We start from the raw sequence: 22,174 nt of genomic DNA on the forward strand, positions 1-22,174 counted from the left end.
TTAGGCTTGAATAGCTCTGGGATTGTACCCGCTTCAGCAGTCCGGAGGTCTCTGGCAGATTTAGTCTGCTTTCGCCTTGACATTTTTGTGGTTTAGAAGGTTAATCTGCTGTTCGTTCTGTTTGGAAGCGCTGTGTAGAGCGGGAGCTCTTTGGGTCTAGCTGCTCATGTCTCCGTGGCTAGCCACGCCCCCTAAATTCAATATATTTTCATCCCTTCTTGACTAATGGTGGGGGGACAGTTAAAATAGTTTGTATGTATGTGATTTTATCTGCTCATTGATTGATGTGTTTATGCGTTTTAAGTTTAATTCAATAAAACCTGTAATATCTTTTTAGTATTTTTTATGTGATAGAAATATTGTTTACATCGTTGTTCTATGAAATGGGTCTTAATACTAATTTCCAAAGCATTGTAGCCAAACAATAGAGCAACAGGTATGCAAAAGAGTCCATTACCATGGACATAGTCACTGAGCTATCTCAAACAAAAGACATCCATGGCAAACCAAAATATAAATATATATCACACCATGAAGTATAAACAAATATCTTTATTAAGGGACATATCTTCTAAAACCAAATTAAAACCACAAGACACACCAGGTGGGAATACAGCCGAGGTAACAAATAATGTAAACACTATATTTCAGATAGTAGACACCCGTAGGGTGTAAGGTCACCCCATATAGCAATGTATAATAACACAAGTGCCTGCACAGCAGACCAAATAGTGCTGCAACGTGGCCGCTGTGCAGGGCAGATAAACTGCATAGTAGTGACAGATGGTCAACCAAAATCGACTCACTCTGGGATGGGGACAAAACCGCACACCAAGACTGGACAACCATGTCTGAGCTCATGCGGATGTAACACTGTCCTTCATCGGAGAATAATCGCAACTAAGATGTCCCTAAAAAACTAAGAGACCTGCGAGTTCCAGTGGGCATGACCACACCCTTTGTGAGACCCTGCCGCGCATAATGATGCACACACAGGATCTTACATATATGCAAGTTCAAGCCTTGTTGTCAGGCCGGCCAAATCCCAGGGTGTTCATTGTTAAATTATATGAATAATATGAATGTGATACAAAAATTATATAAATACAATCAAAGAATATATCAAATTTAATAAATATGCCGAAAATGGCACATATAGAGTACACCGCTCATATATATATATATATATATATATATATATATATATATATATATATATATATATATATATATGTATATATATATATATATATATATATGAATAGGCCTATAAGCCAGAAAAAAGCACAGTTTTTCAGAAATCTATCCAAATCTATTTCTGAGAAACTGGGAGCTGTGGGGTAATAACTATGTTCAGTAATATGTTAAGGTTAATAGATAGCCCAGACTGAGTGACAACTAGGATTATGAGAAATTCTGAATTGGAAAAAATAGAGTAAACACAACAGAACCGGCACTGCAGCTGCTTGGGAAAAACGTGCTTATAAGCGATAGTATGTTGCTAGAGGTTTAGTAACAGGTCATGCCTCAAATTGCGTGCTCAGACTTGGAATACAGCAGAATATAGTATACAGCAAGCGAGAAGATAGTCGGCACATGCAAACAAGATGGCATATAAAAAAGCTTTATTCCTGAGGCTTCATGCAGTTTGCATAATAACAGAGTCCATGATAAAAGTAGTCCTACCCGTTACTAAGATGGCTGTGGGGTGAGGTGGAAGCAGTGGGGGCCGCCTAACGACCGTTTCGCTCTCCTGAGCGTCTTCTGAGGCAATGCGCACTGCCTCAGAAGACGCTCAGGAGAGCGAAACGGTCGTTAGGCGGCCCCCACTGCTTCCACCTCACCCCACAGCCATCTTAGTAACGGGTAGGACTACTTTTATCATGGACTCTGTTATTATGCAAACTGCATGAAGCCTCAGGAATAAAGCTTTTTTATATGCCATCTTGTTTGCATGTGCCGACTATCTTCTCGCTTGCTGTATACTAAATTCTGAATTGGATTGGCCTGCAGATAGCAGAATTAGGGTGGGGCTATATCATGTCATAATAACATAGTGTCACGGCAATACAGTAATAGACTAGGATGCTCTGTGTTATGTATTGCCTCATTATTACTTACTTTTTCCTTTTCTTCTTTGAAGATAATTCCTATTGGTATTGCTACTGTTACAGTTATTGTTCTGTGTAGTTTTACTTTCAGTTGTTTGGAATTTTGTGCTGGCTTTTTCCTTTTAAGCCTTATTAAGACCCCATACAGGAGTACTTGTTGACTAAACACTGAGAGTACTTAAAAATAATTTTCAAAATGCGGTTGTATACTCAACGCCATTAACCCGGTTTGTTTAACATGTCTTCCACTAATAAAAATGTTTTGAAAACAGAAATAACACAGTGAATGAAGATGACATCTAGTGTTTAAATAACATATTGCACCACATAATAACCATATGCTAAAACCCAGAAATACAAAAGTCAATCATGGAATTATATACAGGTAATGTGATCATGTGTCCACTCCCTCATAAAATAAATATATATATATAAATATATAAAACATTAGAAAAAAAATATATATAAGAATAAGGGAACCATAAAGGCCCATGTTAGATAAATTAGCACCAGAAATTAATGTAACAAAAATCATGGTAAAAAAAATGAAGAATAAAATATACTAGTAGACCCAAGCCCATTTAAAAATGGGCTCTAGGTCTTTTTTCTGCAGCTGCCAGGGTGCATGCGCGTGTGCGCTCCGCACGCTTGCACGCAAACCACACCCACCCGCCTCGCCCACCTCGCTCGCCTGCCCACCTCGCTTGCACCCGCCTGGTCCCGTCCAGCTGTCCATTACTGTGCACATGCGCAGTAGCAAAAAACAGGGACACAGGGACAGCTGGATGCAGCGACACAGGAATTTTTTTTTTACTCTCAAAAAAGGTTTTATTGAGCAAAGTTTAACAAATCTCAAAGAAACAGAAAGTTACAGGTATTGACTGTGAGGTTACGATCTAAAACAACTGATGACGTTAAAGCACAGTACATAGTATTAACCTTCTAGAATGATTAAACAAAACATACATATCTTCCCTAGGAAAAGGGAAAGTGAAAACTATCATAGGGATTCTCCTGTGCCATGCTTCCTGTACTTTCTTTTCATTAAATAATTGTGCTAGCCCCAGTTTTCTGTTTTTTCACTGGTATATCTGGGTGTGGTGGTACAGGAGTGCTGCTTGGCCAAGGCGAATCAAGCAGGTGCACACCCAAAGCAGGTAAAGAAGGTCATTTTGGTGCTCGCACTGTCCCGCTCTGCAGCCTGACCTGGGCACTGCCATGGACATAATATTGTTATGTCCATGTTTGCGCAAGGGTAATTCGGTTATCCGATGATAACTGGATCCCAAACTACTTCTCCCTCTGAGTTGCTAAAACTCGGAGGGGGAATAGTAATTAATGCCACTGGGAGATGCCATTCTGCTCAACATGTGCCCAAAAGTTTGGGTGGCAAAATGCCATGTATGCCACAGCAGGGGCCTTCCATGCTGCCATTACTGCTCTGTCTGTTAGATGTAGGGCTGCTGCTGCCTCCCCATCATTAATACACAGACCTCAGATCAGCAGTAATGTGAACAGAGGGAGGGAAGAGCGGCGCAGCGGAAGTGAGGTCATTGCTCATTTCCTGCATTTTATGTGTGTCATATAGTTACTGAGTGCTGCATCACTTTGGGTCACGGCTGATCTGCAGGTCTCTGAGTGTTGGGGAAAGGGAGGTTGGGTGGGGATGGGTGGAGTGACAGCTTTGGCTACTAATTAATTATTTATTTAAGTATTTATATAGTGCCGACATATTATGCAGCACTGTACAGAATTTATTGTCTTGTCACTAACTGTCCCTCAGAGGCGCTCACAATCTAGTGCCTACCATAGTCATATGTTTATGTATGTATCGTGTAGTACATGTATCATAGTCTATGGCCAATTTAGGGGGAAGCCAATAAATGTATCTGTATGTGTGAGGAAACCCAAGTGCTTGGAGGAAAGCTATGCAGACCTGGGGAGAACATGCAAACTACTTGTAGGGGTTGACTATATATGCAGGGGGTGCAACTTTGACTACCTACCTATACTGAAGGGCTTCCTATTGGGGAGGGGGCACCATTGGCTACCTATTATTACAGGAGAAGGGACCTCTGACTGGCACGGTTGAGAAGAGCCACAAATGTGCCATGTGGGGCCACAAAAACCTTAGCAGCACCCCTGTGGTGGTAACTGTATATACATACTTATGCATACAGAAAAAATATATATGTATATACTAAATATAATTAGTAATATATTGTAATTTATAATTCCTAGCAAAGGTATAAGGGGCAAATTTATCCAACTGATTTTACAATAGCATCTACTGTACCACAGCTGCATACTATAGTAGCATAATACACATCCTGTGGGTCAAGTGATGTTAAAGGAAGAATCACTGTGTATTTCTTCTTAATTGTTGGTGTTTTTTTTACCATCCATGTGAGCCCTGTATGCTGGGATACAAGGCTTAGTGCAGAGATCGCTGACGGACTCTGGGAGCTCTCTAAATAAACAAATAGTCCTTTACTGTGGCGATTGGACTTCCGGGAGGCTCCAGCAGCAGAAAGCTACCTTGGTGGTTGCAAAGGGAAGGGGGAAGTGCGAGAGTCTTTTGATGTGTGTGTGAGCCACGGGAGAAACAACACGAGTGGTCCCAATGATTTATATGATGGAGGGTGAGGGGAAAAAAAGACAGTTTGTTTATTTAGATATCTCAGAATCCGTCAGCTCAGCTCAGCGTCCGCACTGAGCCAGCATACAGGGCTCACGCGGATGGTAAAAAACCCACTAACAATTAAAAGGAAATACACAGTGATTCTTCTGCATGTATGCAGTAACTACTGTGGGGGTACTTAAAGGGGCACTACAGCAAATAATTGTAAATGTAAACACTTTGTTTTTAAAGGGGCACTATGGCAAAAAATTTTAAAATGTAAAATATGTGCAAACATATACAAATAAGAAGTACATTTTTTCCAGAGTAAAATGAGCCATAAATTACTTTTCTCCTATGTTGCTGTCACTTACAGTAGGTAGTAAAAATCTGACAGAGGTGACAGGTTTTGGACTAGTCCATCTGTTTATAGGGGATTCTCAGGGATTTATTTATTTTCAAAAGCACTTAGTGAATGGCAGTTGCTCTGTCCAACTGCCAAAAAACTGTGTAGCGAGCAGGGAAGCTGGCCAGGATCATTGTTTAAATCCTTTTTAGGGAATACCTTTATAAAGAATCCCCTATGAAGAGATGGACTGATCCAAAACTTCTGTCAGATTTTGTATATGTTTGCACATATTTTACATTTTACAATTTTTTGCCATAGTGCCCCTTTAAAAACAAAGTGTTTCGTGGGAGTGGTCCTTTAAGAAGATTACATTGCATGTTTACATTCACAGCTAGGGTGTTGACACTGGGAGAAAACCCATTTACATCAAAATAGTACATTCAAAAAAATATTTAACCACTTCAGCCTATCTGGATGGATATACTCATCCAGATAGGCTGCACTAACTGCCAAAGCTCCCATTCATTGATCTATGTCTCCGTATGAAAGACTGACGGCTTCTCTGAAAAGCCGCGATTTTTCTAAGTATCATGTCTTCCCTTCACTTCCTGTGAGCAAGAACTCTCGCTTACAGGATGAAAAACAAAAGCAAAAATTACTGAGGCCATCTTGTGGCCAAATAGTAAAACTTCATCTACATACATTTTTTTTAAATATACACAATCAATTACATTTAAAATTATCTGTGTACCTCCTCACTCCAAAAAAAAATGGTTTAATAAAAAATAAATAAAAAAATTACATTAAAAAACAACATAAATAGTTACCCAAGGGTCTGAACTTTTTAATATGCATGTCAAGAGAGTATATTACTATTATTTTTTTAATTATAAGCTTGTATATAGTGATGGATGCAAATTGAAAAAATGCACCTTTATTTCCAAATAAAACATTGGCGCCATACATTGTGATAGGGACAGAATTTAAATGGTGTAAAAACCAGGACAAATGGGTAAATAAAATATGTGGGTTTTAATTATTATTATTAGTATTATTATTATTATTATTTATTGTATTTATAAAGCGCCAACATATTACGCAGAGCTGAACATTAATTTAGGTTACAGACAATATTTAGGGGTGACATACAGCAATATGACAATACAGGAATAATAGAAAACCAGATCACACAGCACAGTATGAGTACAAGGTAATACTTAGTCAGTCACTGGAGGGGAGCATGGAGATTAGGCAAGTTAGGTTCACTCAGATGCATAGCATGGGTTCACAATAATGGAGGTGCATGATCAGGTAGGACACAAAAGGAGGAGGACCCTGCCCAAAGGCTTACAATCTAGAGGGAGAGGTAAGGACACGAACGGTAGGGGGCCAAAGTTCAGCTGTAGGTTTAGAGCACTTGTGAGGGGTAGTAGGCCAGAGTGAAAAGGTGAGTTTTGAGGGCTTTCTTGAAGATGTTGAAGGAGGGAACTGCCCTAATGGGTGGAGGTAGGGAGTTCCATAGTGTTGGAGCAGCTCTTGAGAAGTCCTGGAGGCGTGCATGGGACTGGGTGATGCGGAGGGCGGGTAGGCGAAGTTCATTGGAAGAGCGGAGTGAGCGGCTAGGTGTGTACCTCTGAGTAAGATCGGAAATGTAGGTTGGACAGGTTTTGTGGACTGATTTGTAGGTCAGACACAGTATCTTGAATTTGATTCTGGACTGGATAGGAAGCCAGTGGAGGGATTCTAGGAGGGGATCTGCCGTGGTGGAGCGATGGGAGCAGTGGATAATTCTGGCTGCCGCATTCATGATGGACTGCAGTGGGGCTGTTTGGGTCATAGGGAGACCAGACAGCAGGGCATTGCAGTAGTCAAGGCGGGAAATTATGAGGGCATGGATGAGGAGTTTGGTGGTGACAGAGGTCAGGAAAGGGCGAATCTTACAGATGTTATGAAGGTGGAAGTTGCAGGACTTTGTGAGGATTTGGATGTGGGAAGTGAAGGAGAGTGCGGAGTCCAGGGTGACACCCAGACAACGGGCTTGAAAGGTAGGGCAAATGGTAGTGTGGTTAACAGTGACATGCACATCTGGGAGGTTCGTGGATGGCCGGGGTGGGAAGGTCATAAATTCCGTTTTGTCTAGATTTAGTTTCAGGAACCTAGCGGACATCCAGGAGGAGATGGCTGATAGGCAGGAGGAGACCTTGTCCATGGTAGTGGTGGATATGTCAGGGGTGTGGAGGTAGATCTGGGTGTCATCTGCATACAGATGATAGTTAAAACCCATGGAGGAGATAACCTTGCCAATGGAGGATGTGTATAGGGTGAACAGTAGGGGGCCAAGGACCGAACCTTGGGGACTCCCACCGAGAGGTGGTTGGGGGTGGACAAGGACTCATTGAAGGCGGTCGTGAAGGAGCGGTTGGAGAGGTAGGATGAAAGCCAGGACAGGGCGAGATCGTGAATGCCCAAGGACTGGAGGTACTGGAGGAGTAGGGGATGATCTACTGTGTCAAAAGCTGCTGAAAGACACAACTAAGAAAAGGAGCCCAATCAGTAAAGGCCATCAATTGTCAATAAATGCTGAGAATCGTCTCAATATATCAAAATTATAATTTATTGAAGACTGAATTACACATCACAATTGATAAAAACAAATAATTAAAAACCCCTGTCTAAATCCGAAGGTAATCGGAAATCCTAGTAGCAGCAGCAAGAAAAAAGTGCCTAGTGCTGAGTGGGATGTAATGCGGACCTGAAATAGTGCAATCATAGAATAAAGTGCTAGGTGCTGGGAGTGCAGGAAATACAAAAATATAAAAATAGCAAAAAAGAGATCCACTATAGTAAAGTGGAATAGAAAACTGGACCATGTATGAGTAATTGGCATATAGGCATATATAAATTACACTCAGTGAATACAAACCGTGCAACGAACATGAATCAATTAATACCATAAATGCAATAAGAGTCCTACATGCTGGTGCAGATAAGAACAAGTGTAAAGTGCTTACCAAAGGTTGGGCTGCATCCGAGGAGACTGGGGGATATCGCCCAGTCTCCTCGGATGCAGCCCAACCTTTGGTAAGCACTTTACACTTGTTCTTATCTGCACCAGCATGTAGGACTCTTATTGCATTTATGGTATTAATTGATTCATGTTCGTTGCACGGTTTGTATTCACTGAGTGTAATTTATATATGCCAATTACTCATACATGGTCCAGTTTTCTATTCCACTTTACTATAGTGGATCTCTTTTTTTGCTATTTTTGTATTTTTGTATTTCCTGCACTCCCAGCACCTAGCACTTTATTCTATGATTGCACTATTTCAGGTCCGCATTACATCCCACTCAGCACTAGGCACTTTTTTCTTGCTGCTGCTATTAGGATTTCCGATTACCTTCGGATTTAGACAGGGGGTTTTAATTATTTGTTTTTATCAATTGTGATGTGTAATTCAGTCTTCAATAAATTATAATTTTGATATATTGAGACGATTCTCAGCATTTATTGACAATTGATGGCCTTTACTGATTGGGCTCCTTTTCTTAGTTGTGTTTAACATGTTGTCCAGCTCAATTGAATCAATTATTGATTTATAGCTCTACCTTTTGTTGTGTTACAAAAGCTGCTGAAAGGTCAAGGAGGAGGAGAATGGAGTATTTACCTTCAGCTTTAGCTAAGGCAAGGTCATTGACCACTTTGGTGAGAGCAGTTTCGGTTGAGTGGGCAGGCCGAAATCCAGATTGCAGTGGGTCTAGGATTGAGTTGGCATTGAGGTACTGGGTCAGGCATTTGTGAACCAGACGCTCCAGGAGTTTTGAGGCAAAGGGGAGGAGGGAGATAGGACGGTAGTTGGAGGGTAGCGAGGGGTCGAGGGAGGGTTTCTTGAGCAGGGGTAGTACAGTGGCCTGCTTGAAGTCTGAAGGGAAGGTGCCTGTGGATAGGGAGAGGTTGAACAGGGTAGTGAGGACTGGGGCCAATTCCGTGAAGTGAGGCTGGAGTAAATCAGAAGGGATGGGGTCAAGGGGCGAAGTAGTGGTATGGGAAGTCTGCAGTAGGTGGTTGACTTCCTCGGTGGTAGTAGGAGTGAAGGTTGTGAGGGGAGGATAGGGTGGAGGAGGAGCTGGTTGGGAGGAGGTGGGAGGTGAAGATTGGAGATTGGATATTTCTTGGCGGATGGAGACAATTTTGTTGGTGAAGTGGGTGGCTAAATCTGTGGCAGAGAGGGAGGAAACTGAGGATGGGGGGGTGGGTTTAAGCAGGGAGTTGAAAGTGGCAAAAAGACGCCGGGGATTGGAAGCTTGTGCTCCGATGAGCTTGGTAAAGTATTCCTGCTTCGCATGAGCAAGGGCAGTGTGGAACTGCAGCAGGTTGGTCTTGTACTGTAGGAAATCCTGGTTAAGTCTAGTTTTTCTCCATTTCCATTCAGTGGCGCGTGTTTTCCTCTGGAGGTTGCGAGTATGGGTAGTGCGCCAGGGCTGGGGGTTAGGGGGTCGGTGGCGGCGAAATATTGGTGGAGCAGCTTTCTCTAGGGCTGATGAGAGAGTTTGGCGATACTGAGCTTCAGCAAGATTAGGACAGGTTAGGGTGGGGAGAGTGGAGGAGAGGGCATGGAGGGGGTCAGCAAGGACACTAGGGTTGAGCTTGCGTAGGTCTCACTGCCATCGACCAGGTGGGTGGGTGGGTAATTTGGAGGTGCTTTCCGTGAGGAGGTTGAAGGTGAGAAGGTGATGGTCTGAGGGTGGAAAGGGTGCGATGTCAAGGTCTGCAATGGTGGTGGATTTAGTGAATATAAGGTCGAGAGTATGACCTGCAGTGTGAGTGGGGGTGTTGTTGTTAATTATGGTAGCATGTATTATTTTAAAACTACAATGGCTGAAAATGGAGAAATAACTATTTTTTTCCATTTTTTTCTTAATATTCCCGTTAAAATGCATTGAGAAAAAAATAATTCTTGGCAAAATGTACTACCCAAAGAAAGCGTAATTGGTGGTGGAAAAAACAAGATATAGATCAATTCATTGTGATAAGTAGTGATAAAGTTATTGCTGAATGAATGGGAGGTGAAAGTTGCTCGGATGCATAAGGTGAAACACTGAAGGCTGAAGTAGTTAAAACACAAGTCGTTTAGGTAACCAAAAAAGCACTTAATACTTACCGTATTTCTTGGTGTATAAGATGCTCTGGAATTTAAGACACGCCTATGGCAAAAACCAGGAAAAAACAATATACTAAACCTGGTGAGTCCATGTTCCAGGAGCGTCTTGTCGATGTTTCCCCCAATTATTGTGTCCTTCTGTGTCAGTCAGCCTACTGGGCCAATCAAAGTGCGGGGATCACATCCTTTAAAGTGACTGAACCCGAAGGGGCAAAGGGCGGAATGAGTAGGGCGCCCGTTATTGGCATATAGTGGACATTAATGATGATAATAATTATGACCATACAAATATGACCATAACAGTAAACACCATAGTGTTATCATACTCATCATACATGCTCATGAAATATTGACTATGCTCCCAGTTCTACATTTTGACTCCTAGAACATCAAGAACCAGCACTTATCAGTTATTCTAATCTAGTTAAAGGGACTCCGAGCAGTGCCTGTGGGTATGCCTTTAAGCATACCCACAACTAATTAATTATATCCTCACACCTCCCAGCATGATGTTTGTAATTATATCCCCCTTGGTTTCTTGTATTTCATTGCATTGTGCAGCTCCTGCCGAGTCGTCCTGTGTAATACAATGCTGGACTCCGAGCAGTGCAGTAAATATGGAAAGATGCATACCATTTTGAAGCTCTCTTTCTCCTCTTTCCAATGATATATAAACCGGGGCGGCGGCCTCAAATTCGATCGCGCAAATAGCAAAAACTGAAAGACGTAGGGCGGCGGTTTATATATAATTGGAAAGAGGAGAAAGAGAGCTTCAAAATGGTATGCATCTTTCCATAGTTACTGCACTGCTCGGAGTCCCTTTAAGCTGTAAGACTCATTTTTAAACATATAACCATCGTTCCCCTCCCCCAAGAAAACTATTGCATTTCCATTGTGAGAGAGGTAATAGTTTCTCATATTCTCAGTTTGTATTCATTATTTGGATCACTTCTGAAATAGTTAGTGTTGTTTTGACACACCCAGCAAATTTGGTGATCCCAGCATGTATGGAGCTTTGCTATTCACTGCTTAATTCAGCAGCCATTGACATTTCTTTTGTTACAGAGAAATTTACGATCTGCAAGTGTTCTTTGATGATGTTTGTCCATCATTACCTAGGGAATGAGTTTATATCTCTGCAGGTGACAGTTATAGTGTGGCTATATGCACCCTAAGGCTTAGCTGTTCCAGAAATGTAAATCTACACGTTACCTTGCATGAGCTATGCATAAATTAAATGCAGAGTGTTCTTTTCTTATTGCTGGCATTAGACACAGCTCTACAGTAGAAAAAGAAGGAGGAATTTGTAGTTCTTAAAAGTTTCTTTATTCAGTTTATATGCAGGTGTTGTTTCTCCAAACAAGCTCAGGTGGAGCGTTTATGTAAAATAGACAATCACCACATACTGGGGGACTGTAGTGTCTCAATGGATCCTTAGTGAATGTAAATAAACAAGGCCTTTGTGTGTGATGGTGTAAAGCTCTCACTTGAAGGGAATTCTTATGCTGGGAATACACCATGCCCCAAATGCAATTCATTTTTTCTCCTAAGTTTTCTCCTCAGTGATATTTTCAAACTTGTCAATAAAATTAATTTTACACCACCAGCAAGCAAAAAAAACTCCAAATAATTTTGATCAAACTTTTTCACCTACATTTTGGTACTTTTTCCATTGCAAAGTGCTAAAAATGTGCTCTAAATCGAAGTTGAAAAATTATCTCCTAGGAGATAACTCAGGAGAAAAAGTTAATTGCATAAGGGCCCATAAGTTTTTTGGCAGATAGATGGCTTGATAGATATTTTCCAAAAGGTCTGATCTGAGTTAGATCTTTTTTAGATCGATTTTCTCATAGAAGTAGATGGGAATCGATTGGAAAATCAATTGACCAGTAAATCTGCTGAATAACTCATCATGTATTCCAAGCATTAGGGCTTGTACACACTTCCAATGCATATTGCCTGTTGGAGATGAGCACCTGATCCCCTTGGGGAACATTGCTGAGCTGGGCTGCACAAACATGTGTCAGCTGTGCTATAAGGGTGGGTGGGCAATAAAGGGAAAACAAGCAGTGCAATACATGACATCACGTGGTGGGCGGGGGAGTGGCACAAACAATTTTCGTAGATCGCTCCCAGGATGGGCATCGGGGGTAGCTGGGTGCTGTACAAACTCCTGATTGTTGGCTGAGATAGTCGTTATCGACCACCTCAGCCGACTTAAGGGCTGGTTCATGTGGATGTCTGCAGAGTTTTTGCTCAGCATGGGGTTCAAACACTGGCATTTAACCACCAGCATTTGAAGGCTTTTGGGAAGCTTTCAAGGCTAGCGGTTCAAGTCCCTACACTGATTTCCCAGCGTTTACCGCCTCTGAAAGCTGCATGTTGCTTTCGAGACCAGTCGCAATGCCGAGATCAACTGCCAGGCTTGCATGAAAGCCTGCAAAAGCCAGCCCTAAACGCTCCCATTTACTTTTATTGGATGGCAGAGGATACCGAAAAAAGTCTGAAATGCCACAAAAGTATCCATGTGAACCAGCCCTTAGTCAGGCGTGTGTAAAGGACTTTTAAAGGCAGTGTTAGGTCAGTACCGCCTGGGATGAGTCATATACTGTTTGTTTATGTAGTATAAATATTAATTTCCTATCAACTACCTTAAATTCTGAATTTGGTTTCCCAATTATTTTATAAGAATAATGTTTAAATTATATTTATGCAGTGCTGAATCGCCCATAGATTTGCTGTAGGTGCTGGCGGCTATGGCAGCCTGGTGAGCAGAGGTGATGAGGGGGCGGGCACAGATTGTGGGAGATCAACGGCCATTTTGTGTCCTTCTGGTAACTTGGTCACACTGCGTCAGCACATTGGGGAAGTGCTGCACATTTCTGAACTACTCTGCTTTGCAGTTCTTTAGACAGTATTTAGTCATGGGACTAACTGCCCCTTTGAGGAACTCAGAAGCCAATCACTATACTAGTCACTGGGTTGATTCACTAAGCTGCACTGCTACAGCAGCGTGTAGTAATAATCTCCAGCACAGGCTATGCAGCCATAGCATGCCCTGCTCAATTACGCTATGCTCATATAGTTTAACGAACACTTTGTTAAACTTAATGAGCGCTCCACTGAACCTGCCCTGAGCCCCGGCGGGTCTAATGGCTTCAAAGGACAAGTTTCCTGCACTTTGATTTACCCAGTAGGCTGCCTGTCACTTGGCATGCATTTCATTTTAACAAACGTTATTTTTTTTTTCTAAAATTTCTAAAACCGACCGTAAGCTGAAAATATTCTTTAGTGGAGCCTCAGCTGTAATACGCTCTGTACTCTATTTAAGGAGCTGTTATGATGAGACCCTCCAGAAATTCCCTTCTTGCCACAAAAGCAATTAGCTGCACAGGGGAAGAATGTTTGGAACTCATTTTCAACACCCAGACTAGTCGTTTCACTAGTGGAAAAAATTGAAACTCCTACCTGCCAGTTTCTGTTAGAAGCACTGTGAATTCCTTATGGTTTTTTTTCAACCCATACAAACAAAGTGATTAAGCTGAAACACTGTTTGCCTTCAATACATGGAGATAACCTGAAGAAAGCCTTTTTCAACACACGTAAAATGTTTCACATTAATCCATGTAATACACAGAGACAATCTAAAAATATTGAGTTTATCCTCAACAAAAGATAAATTGCCCTTGTCATTTCCAGAGAAGGTCTTTTGTGCAAACTGTATTCAACAAGAGGACCTGTGATATTAGATGCTTTAGCACTACAGTATTTATTACAAAGCAGTAAACAAATACTGCAGAATATAGATGTGCATGATTAAACAATAGTAAAACTATCTGCCTTTTCAAGGTGCAAAAGGAAGCCTAAAGAAGAAAATGTAATGTTCATTATTTTTGTGGTGAACTTTAGCAGTTTTTTGCTAAGACAAGTTTGCACACAAATTTGAATTTTACAATAATGAAAATACTAAATTGAACCAGAAAAGATAAACAATTACTCATATTTTAGAATGAAATGCAAAGTATAATTTAATTTAAATTAAACTGACCAGTTTTCTACACCATAGTGAAATTTCTTTTAGTTATATAGAATGAAAACTGACTCAAATGTATAAATAACATCAATATACAGCACAGCTAGCAGGGAATATGAAACAGTGCTAATTAGGGGAGGTCATCTGATAGAACATACACAGAGTTAACAAATTAAGTCTAATTAGAAATTAGAATCTTGTGCTATTCTATACTAGTCATTCACACATTCAAATATCACATTTATTTAAATATCAAATAAAAAAATAAAATAAAAATAAAATAAAAGTTCCATTTAAAGATACACATATACGACTATGATTCTAAGAGAGGTTTAGAGGAGAGTACTTTCCAAATTTGTGAGTTTAGTTCTGAACTTTTTTTCTGTATGGGCAGAACACAGAAACTGTCCATCCTCTATTGACCTATACATTGTATTCATCTATTGTTATGTTAGTGATGGATCTTCATCTTAGACAATTTCTTCAATTTGCCTTTTGTTTATACTGTGAAATGTTAATGAAATTATAACCTGGCTGGATGGAGGCAGGTTTAAATAAAGAAGTCTGGAAACTGTCCTTTCATACCCATGTAAATAAACCTTTTGTTGTTAACAATAAGCCCTTTTTAGCCAATCCCAAACCACTTCATGTTGGTAAATGGAGGAGAAGTGAATATAAAATGGGTCAGACCTCAGTCAGGCAGAAGGTTCACAGAGAGATCACAGGAGTAAGGGGACCAATACTACTTTCTACCAGGTAACTATAAACATACTGATTACCTCACCTGTAATATTGATCTAAATATATTATAGTTAGGATTGTATTGTGTTATTTTGACTTCTTTAGATTGTACTGTTAAGAGAAATAATCAATTATGTTAATATATTTAATATTATACAGAAAAGGCTTTTTAATGTGTGACCATTATAACTGGATGGCATAAGTCTGATTTTACACTGTACAAAAGTGAGTGAGGCAAAATACTGATGCTGCCAGTCTTAGGCCCGGGCAGTACAGGAAAAAAAATTATATATATATATATATATATATATATATATATATATATATATATATATATATATATATATATATATTATTATTTTTTATTTTTTTTTTGCTTGTGATTAAGAGATGTAACGTCTTGCTGAAAGTTTCTCTTTGTGTCAACTTTGTTTATTATTTTTTTAAAGGACAACTGTAGTGAGAGATATATGGAGGCTGCCATATTTCCCATTAAACAATACTAGTTGGCTGGCAGACCTGCTGATCTATTTGGCCCAGAAACAAGCATGCAGTTAATTTAATGCATTTAATCTTGTCAGATGTGACAATAATGTCAGAAACACCTGATCTACTGCATGCTTGTTCAGGGGCTATGGCTAAAAGTATTAGAGGCAGAGAATCAGCAGGACAGCCAGACAACTAGTATTGCTTAAAAGGGGAAAAATAGGGCAGCCTCCATATCCCTCTCACTACAGTTGTCCTTTAAGATTAATTGTAAATAAAATTGTGCATAACGAGTGTAATTCAAATCACAACTGCAAAATAGAAGTTGCTACAGATGAAGAAATGGTCATGGAACAATGCCTTGTTTTGTTTATGTTCTGTTGTTGATTACCCATCTTTGAATTGTGACATATGTTATGTAAGCACAAGTTTACCCTGTTTAACCCACTTGATATAATATCCTTTAAGAGTGCTCCCTGGCAAGGGCCTATACAAAGATGCCAGCCACAGCCAGCCTCCCTACTCATGGCAAACTACTCTGGCAGCTGGAGAGTGCATTCTGCATACATTTAAAATAAGTGTGTGTTTCATTGAGTACATTTATTGCTGTTATTTTGAATATCATTCAAGATACTGTAATATTATTTAAGCATCAGTAATTTGTGTGCCATTATTGCCATCACTTAATCATCTCTAACACGTCCTAATGTTGAATTAATCCATACTGCCTAACACTATCATATCTAACCTTTTATTAACCTCTCTCAAACCTTCCTATAACTAAGCCTAAACCTAACATTCAACCCCATCCCTTAACAGTCATTAACCCTGCTATAACTAAGCTGAACACAAATCTCTTGGCCAAGCTCTTCAACCAGCATGCCACATGGCAGCCAATAACAGTACTCAGCTATATTTTTATTGAATAACAGTATTTGTCTATACCTGCACTGCGTTAAATCTAGAGTTTGGCGATATAACACCCCAACACTGATTTTGCACTCTTATGTCAATAAGCAGAGTTCAGTTGCTTAATTTGATTGTTTGGCACACCATAGTCACAAATTTACATTGAGGTTTATAGCAGCACCAAATTTAACAAATTGTCTGTGCATCCACATTAACTGCTTTGGGGCACTTCTTTTCAGGGAGTGCTTTTGGAAAAAAGGAAATCTTGAGAATACCCCATGAGGACTTGGACAAGTCTATAACCTGTTGGCAAAAGGTTCATGGCTGTGAGATAATAATACCTACGGTAAGTGACAGCTTCATAAGAAAAAGTCATTTACACCACTTTTTGTACAATTGTAGCGCTGATATGCATGTATATATAAGTATTTTATTTTATTTTTTTACTAGTGTATACAAGCCACATTTATCAATGTTTGTTTTTTCTGTATATAGATTTGTGATGCAGCCACTGATGTGAAATATGTTGAAACTTTCCAAATATACCATGACAATAGTGAAATTGTTAGTCATAATCTTTGCATTTTGTTTCCTTATCTTTACAATGTTAGAATTGTTTTTTCTATGAAAAGGCATTATGTGTCTTTTATATTTGTTTTGTTGTTGATTTTAGGTTAAATTGTTCCATTAGGCTAGTTTCCAGGTGGTCAGTTGAATAACACACCCTGTACAATGTTTTATAATGAGTGTGAACTGCAATGGAGGCTGGACATAGAATATAACACAAAGCCTGCATGCAGTGAGTAATGCTTCATACACACTTGAGATAAAAGTCTTTGGAAAAGGCAAGATCACAGACCAATTTTACCCCCTTCATTGTAGTATGAGAGCCATACTCTACACAGTCTATTCTATGGAGCTGCACTCCCCATCAGATAAAATCTTTGCAAGATGCTGCACACGCAGATGCCCGTACACACTCAAAAGATCATTATCTGCAAAAGATCTGTTCCTGCAAAATATCCATTCCTGCAAAATGCATTCATAGTCTATGAGATCTGCAGATCCTCATACACACCTTGTTTAACAGACAATCATCTGGCAATCATCTGCAGATCAGATCCACCAGTATGGATTTTCAGATCTGCAGATGATTGCCAGATATGCAGATGAAGTCTGTAAAACAAGGTGTGTATGATGATCTGCAGATCTCATAGACTATGAATGCATTTTGCAGGAATGGATATTTTGCAGGAACAGATCTTTTGCAGATAATGATCTTTTGAGTGTGTACGGGCATCTGCGTGTGCAGCATCTTGCAAAGATTTTATCTGATGGGGAGTGCAGCTCCATAGAATAGACTGTGTAGAGTATGGCTCTCATACTACATGGAAGGGGGTAAGATTGGTCTGTGACCTTGCCTTTTCCAAAGACTTTTATCTCAAGAGTGTATGAAGCATTAGAATAAAGCAATCAGTTACAATGCAGTACTGTGAACAGCCCCATAGAATTGTATAGGCAGTGAGTTGGCATGCAGAATTATTATGCAACAAAACTGAGAACTGTGAACAGGGCCTCAATGCAAACACCATAATAATTTTTAATTTTTTACTGTGTAAAAGTAATCCTATTATATTATAATATTGTATCTGTTCTTGTGTTCTGTCTGTGAAGACTTTTCTTTTTAACTTGAGTAATGAGTACATTGAGTGATGAGGATATTGAGTGAGGAGGACATTAAGTGATGAGGAGATTGAGTGATGAGGACATTAAGTGATGAGGATATTGAGCAATGAAGATATTGAGTGATGAGGATATTGAGTGATGAGGAGGATATTAAGTGATGAGGATATTGAGTGATGAGTACATTGAGTGATGAGGATATTGAGTGATGAGTACATTGAGTGATGAGGATATTGAGTGATGAGGATATTGAGTGATGAGGATATTGAGTGAGGAGGACATTAAGTGATGAGGATATTGAGTGATGAGGACATTGAGTGATGAGGACATTAAGTGATGAGGATATTGAGCAATGAAGATATTGAGTGATGAGGATATTGAGTGATGAGGATATTGAGTGATGAGGATATTGAGTGAGGAGGACATTAAGTGATGAGGATATTGAGTGATGAGGACATTGAGTGATGAGGACATTAAGTGATGAGGATATTGAGCAATGAAGATATTGAGTGATGAGGACATTAAGTGATGAGGATATTGAGTGATGAGTACATTGAGTGATGAGTACATTGAGTGATGAGTACATTGAGTGATGAGGATATTGAGTGATGAGGATATTGAGTGATGAGGATATTGAGTGATGAGGATATTAACCACCCTGGCATTACATTAAAATCGCCAGGGTGGTGTGCGGACAGTTTTTTTTCAACTTTTTTTTTAATCATTGTAGCTAACTTAAAGTTAGCTACATGATTCACCACTAGAGGGCACATCTGCCCTTCTAGTCCGATCGCCGCCGGCTTTTATAGCAAGCAGAAAATCCCCTTGTAAATAAGATTTTCTGCTTGGCTTCCCTCGTCGCCATGGCGACGATCGGGATGACGTCATCAACGTCATCCATGTCATGGCATCGGGGGGTGTCCGATCCAGCCCCATAGCGCAGCCTGGCACTGATTGGCCAAGCTGTGCAAGGCGTCTGGGCGGGGGGGGGCTCCCTTACGCCACCGCTAAAAAAATCGGCCCACAGGGGCCGGAGATATCCACTGCGGCGGTAATGGACGAGCTGAGCTCGTCATTACCGCTAGGGTGGTTAATTGATGAGGATATTGAGTGATGAGTACATTGAGTGATGAGGATATTGAGTGATGAGGATATTGAGTGATGAGGATATTGAGTGATGAGTACATGATTTCTTAGGAACACTAACATTTAAATATTTCTGGAAACAATATCAGCATGTGCAATGTCAGCATTTATTTGAAGCAAATTCTTCAAATTGCATTTTTCTGAGATGATGATTTTTCTGTGTAACTCTTGAAAATGATGATCTAATGAGAAGCAAGCCGCATTATAAGCTGCCCCATGCTAATTTCAAATGCCTGACATGATTATTATAGGACGTACAGAGTACCTAGCAAGCTCATGGTGGACTAGATTTCCTAGGAGAGTGTAAGGGGCTACAATGGGCCTAAAAGCCCTCTTACTAAAATGTTATGGCAAACAAAAGATTGCTTCCTTTTAAGAAACCAATCTTTTGATCTTTATATGAAGACTAGTTTTATAGAATACACACACACACAAACACACACACACTTTATATATATATATATATATATATATATATATATATATATACTGTCTGTCAGAACTTCTCGTAATATAGTAAAATGAACATATAATTATTTAATTGCAGGTGTGATAAAAAGCTGAATTCCTGCTCTACTCTGAAATATCTGACAACAAAGTGGATCTCCAGCAGCCCATGATGAGTCACAGAGGAGATAAGCCACATCATTGTGCAGAGTGTGGGAAAAGCTTCACTCATCCATCACAGCTTATTAGACACCAGAGGAGACACACCGGGGAGAAGCCATTTTCTTGTCCTGAATGTGGGAAATATTTTGCCGGGAAATCATACCTGAAAGATCATCAGAGGATTCATACAGGAGAGAAACCATTTTCCTGCTCTGAATGCCAGAAATGTTTTAGTATGAAATCACACCTCATAGCTCACCAGAGGACTCACACTGGAGAGAAGCCGTTTTCTTGCACTGAATGTGAGAAGTCCTTCAGAACTCAAATCAAGTTGAACATTCATTTCCGGATTCACACAGGAGAGAAGCCGTATAAATGCACCGAATGTGACAAATGCTTCACACAGGAGACAACTCTTACTCAGCATCAGAGAGCTCACACAGGAGAAAAGCCATTTAAATGTACAGAATGTGATAAATGTTTCTCACAGAAGATAGCTCTTACTCAGCATCAGAGAACTCACACAGGAGAAAAGCCATTTAGCTGCTCAGAATGTGACAAGAGCTTCTCACACCAGTCATCTCTGAGAAGTCATCAGAAGATACATGAGCGAGTGGATGTCAGCCTGTAAACTAATTTCAATGAACATATTTGTTATAATATCACAGGATCAGGATTTTTAATTATAAAAGTTTCATTTAAATATCCATTTCTAAAGCTTTTGTAACTTCAAAGAACGTGGATACACAGAAAGTACAGGTTTTTTAGTGATTTATTATACTGCAGAGAAAGTGAACTTTGATCAGCTACTATACCAAAACCTGTATCAAAAAAAGGAGAGAGAAGAAAGCACCGCTATGGTGCAATACCTTTAATTCAGTTTGCAAATGAAATGCACGTACAAGATTGCATACATTTGCAAGCATATCTCTGGAAAGGAAGTAAACAAGGATGTTGGCCTACATGTTTGTGCACTACACTGGTAGCTGGACTGAGCACCTGCCATTCAGTTAGTACTTTTGAAAATAAAGAAAAACATACAAATTTAACAGATCTGATGGGTGCGGGACTAATCAATTCCCTTATAGGGGATTTTTATGGTTTTCTTTATTTTCAAAAGTACAAACTGAATGGCACGTGCTCAGCCCAGCTACCAGTGAAGTGCACAAACATGTAGGGAGGCTGTCCAACATTCTTGTTTATCTTCTTTCCAGGGAATGCTTTTGTAAAGAATAAAGGAAATACTTAGAATCCCACATGAGGAGATGAAATAGTCCAAAACCTGTCAGATCTGTCAGATTTGAATTACCTACTGCTAGCGACAGCTATTGTACTTCTTATAAGTATAAGTAAAGTATGTGTTTACTTTAAATCTAACTTTTGGCGATTGTGGTCCTTTTAAGTAAATGTCCTTTATGAAAAAGATCTATAAATGTATCTTTCAATCTTACATTAATTGAACGTTATTATTCATATATTTCTATATTTGCGTAGAGGTGTGTGGACAATCGGTTTAACCAGTTGTGGTTCCTGGATGCAAATTTCATTCCAGAGCCATTGTAGGTTTCTGGACATGAGACTTATATGCAGCACTAAAATCTGCTGCCGTTGCGAATGTGCGCGTGCATGCATGCGCCCGTCACTTGTGCATGTGCTCGTGCACTAATCCCATTGTGAATGATTGCTGCTAGCAGCAGTCATTCACATAAAGTTACAAAAAAAAAATTCCAATTTAAAGTGACAGTGTAAAATAATAAAATAAAGTGCTTTTTTATGAACTAATTAACCCTATACTTGGCCTTAAGATTTGTAGACACCTGAAATGTCTGCTGTTTATAGCGATCGGATGCGATCACTATGGCGACAGCTCGGGAGAACCAATGCTGTATAGATGCATTGAAATGTTGTTGCCTAGCAATGCATCTATACAGCACTGGGGTCACCATACTGTGTGCCATAGCAATCGCATGAAACCGCTACAGACGCACAGGCTGGCGATAATGGTGCGCTACATGCCCGACTAGCAATGAAATATGGCACGTGTGGTAGAAATGCAACCTGGACAAACCAAATAAAGTACTTTGAGGTGTTTTAAAACTCTGGCACTTGTCATGCAAAAGTTAGGAAAGTGGAAACATGAAAAAAATTGTAATTTTTTGTTTACGTTTAATTTTTCTCAATTAATTTCCTGTGAAATTAAATACTTCAAAAAAAAATATTACCCTAAGAAAGCCTGGAATGTCCTAAAAACAATATATGTATGACTTTGATGGCATAGGTAATACCAAGTTATTGCTGTATCAAAAGCAACACCACTAATATGCC

The 22,174-nt window shown here is 39.8% G+C and overlaps 1 pseudogene; it reads left to right on the top strand.

The window, feature by feature from the left end:
• The window catches only part of LOC137562632 (zinc finger protein 850-like), a 71,273-nt pseudogene that overhangs the window by 29,965 nt on the left and 19,134 nt on the right, over window positions 1-22,174 (top strand).

Source organism: Hyperolius riggenbachi, chromosome 3 (assembly GCF_040937935.1).
Source record: "Hyperolius riggenbachi isolate aHypRig1 chromosome 3, aHypRig1.pri, whole genome shotgun sequence".
NCBI lineage: Eukaryota > Metazoa > Chordata > Amphibia > Anura > Hyperoliidae > Hyperolius > Hyperolius riggenbachi.